The sequence below is a fragment of the Octopus bimaculoides genome, chromosome 18 (assembly GCF_001194135.2).
Source record: "Octopus bimaculoides isolate UCB-OBI-ISO-001 chromosome 18, ASM119413v2, whole genome shotgun sequence".
Classification (NCBI taxonomy): domain Eukaryota; kingdom Metazoa; phylum Mollusca; class Cephalopoda; order Octopoda; family Octopodidae; genus Octopus; species Octopus bimaculoides.
The window spans coordinates 12,770,449-12,773,479 of record NC_068998.1 but is presented as its reverse complement, the minus strand read 5'-3'; the positions used below and the strand labels follow the sequence as shown (position 1 = coordinate 12,773,479).

The window sequence follows — 3,031 nt, the reverse complement described above, 5'->3', positions numbered from 1 at the left end:
AAACAAGCATAACTAACTGATGAAAAACAATATATGTTGCTGTCTTCCTAACATGACTACACTAAAACTTTTCTTATTTACACACTCTTCTTGTGAATTATTGTGATTTTTATTTTGCCACAGGATATATAATGCAATATATTCTGTTGTTTACAAGCCAATCGTTATATGAATTCTGTTTATGTATTATGAGATATTGGTTAAATTCAGATTAACTACTTCATAACAAAGTAGTAACTTAATTGTTTTATATAATGTTCGTTCAGGTGTAAAATATCTGGAGTTTTCCTCGCTGAGAACAGATCTGATTGAGTGAACTTATGGCAGTCAGTCAACCAAACGATTAGGCATGGTCCACAGACCTGTTTTTTTTCTGCTTCTGCCAAACTAAGAGCCATACTGCACAATCCAACATGCAGTGATGAATTGTACAGGTTGCAGTGTAGCAACAGCACTCCTTGACTGCCCTATCTATTTCTAAAGGCCACAGATTCAGCAGAGACAGTATAGATGGACTCAATCATCATCATCATCATCATCATCGTTTAACGTCCGCTTTCCATGCTAGCATGGGTTGGACGATTTGACTGAGGACTGGTGAAACCGGATGGCAACACCAGGCTCCAATCTAATTTGGTAGAGTTTCTACAGCTGGATGCCCTTCCTAACGCCAACCACTCACAGAGTGTAGAAAAGTAAAGTATTGCATCGCCCGCAGAGGGACATGAACCCACGACCCTCAGATTAAAAGTTTGATGCTCTACCGACTGAGCTATGCGGGCGGCTCTTCTAAATGTAATAATTGCTCTTCTTCTGACATAGCAGCTATTTCTGAAAGGGTGGACAAGCGAAAGACAGAGACGCTCAACACTTTCAGTAGGAGTTACATATATACTGATATATAAAACAGCTTGATTCATCTCCATGCAACTTCAAATTTAGACTCTTGTAGTTGTGTTTCTATGATGTTGTCTATGTCTCTGAGTATATATATCTGTTCTGGGGACTTGTGCAAATTTTGATATTTTGTGTGTTTATTCAAGTCCTCCAACAAAAAAAAAAAAGAAACAATTGTATAAACTGACATAGTGACAAAAAAAAAAAAACACAAACTCATAATTGAAACTAGATGCTAAAACAGAGAAGTGCATTGTGTTCACCTATTTTGTTTTAAATCAAGTTACTTCAGTGCATTCATACAAAGGCAAAATATGTAAAAGCTAATTGCACCAAGTACTAGACTCTCTCTCTCTCTCTCTCTCTGGTCCTGAGGAAAATTGCATGGCTTACTGAACAGGTATGAATGGTTAAGTTGTAAAGGAGGGAGCTTTTCAGTTCCTCAGCAAGAAAATTTAAAAAAAAAAACCCATCAGGCTACAAATAGATATAACCTCTATTGCATCTGACAACCTTGAATAACAGCCAACACCTGATTGTTATCATTTTGTACAGAAGTTGTGAGTGTTCTCTGTTCAGACGAAGTGGCAGCCATATCGGACTTTCTGTTTGCTCAAAGTTCTAAATATATGCCGCAGAGAAATCCGTTTTCTCAGCGGATATAAAAATATAATTGTAAAAATATACAAATAAATAATGTTAGCTTTTTAGTAAGAACTTAATTTCCTTATTTGATTATTCTCTATAATATAATATTTTAAGATACAGAGTTGATGAGAGATAACTAAGAATACAAGAAAGTCAGGAGAAGCATTGCCAAAGATGTCAGAATGGTCTCTCTGGCTAAATGTAAACTGATTGAAATTAATGAGTTTAATGAAAATGAAAACTAATTGAGTCAGGGTTTGTCATGTAGCTGAGATTTTAATATTTAATAATCAATAAATGATTTAATTATTTAAAATTGTATTTCATTTTTAAGGCAACTTTTATCCACACTAGTATGAGTTGGATATGTTACTGCACAGCCTCAGATCTGCTCTGCTTGAGCAAACATCTGATCAGAGACATTCCAGCCATGATCATCCCATTTCAGGATCTTAACCCTTTCGTTACCAACCCGGCTGAAACCGGCTCTGGCTCTGAGTACAAATGTCTTGTTTTTATAAGTTTTGAATTAAAATCTTCTACCAAACCTTCGTCATAATTTATGTTCCTAACACTAGCTGAATGATAACTAAGTTAGTTTACTAAATTCTTTGTTATATTTAAAGTAATTCAAAGAAACACAGAGCATCTCAAAATAAATACGGTAAGGAAAGGGTTAAACATACTATATCTATATCTAGCATTATATTACCCAATGTCTTTCTTGATTTAAGATGGTACAGTGAGATCTGACTAAGATTTTGCTTCAATTTCTAGCAGATATAAAGCTCTTCCTCATTTGCTTTATGAATTGGACATGTTATTGTATAGCCCCAGGTCAGCCTAGATGAAGTAGGTAACTAATCAAAACCATTCCAGCCATAACCATCCTGTCTTTTTCGCATACACTGTATAACTGGATTTTTCTTGATCAAATTACTTACTGTTTTATTTTCTTGTTAGTGTGGTTAGTGTTATGAATACTCCAAAGTACCATTATTCATAAAATTACTCATTATGTCAGTGAGCTGAAGGTAAAACATGAGTACAATGCAGTCCCCGACTGATTGGATCCTTATCGATCCATCCACCCCATGCTGGCACGGAGCACAAATGCATGATGATCATGAGGGTGGTGGTTGATGATGCTGATGATGATGATGATGATGATGATGAATATTTCCTTTACTTACCACCAGGACAAATGATGAGGAGGGGATGATACAAAGACATATATAAATTGTGAGGATTTACACAGAATGGAATGATTTAATATATATATTTTACTCTTTTACTTGTTTCAGTCATTTGACTGTGGCCATGCTGGAGCACCGCTTTTAGTCGAGCAAATCGACCCCAGGACTTATTCTTTGTAAGCCTAGTACTTATTCTATCGATCTCTTTTGCCGAACCGCTAAGTTACAGGGGACATAAACACACCAGCATTGTTTGTCAAGCAATGCTAGGGGGACAAACACAGACACAC

The 3,031-nt window shown here is 35.9% G+C and overlaps 1 protein-coding gene and 1 non-coding gene across 5 annotated transcripts in view; both read right to left on the bottom strand.

Moving 5' to 3' along the window:
- The window catches only part of LOC106870480 (tyrosine-protein kinase Fer), a 141,304-nt gene that overhangs the window by 110,902 nt on the left and 27,371 nt on the right, over nucleotides 1–3,031 (bottom strand). The window lies entirely within an intron of this gene.
- Nucleotides 710–782, bottom strand: Trnak-uuu (transfer RNA lysine (anticodon UUU)). The gene has a single exon. It is a non-coding gene; the product is annotated as a tRNA-Lys (tRNA).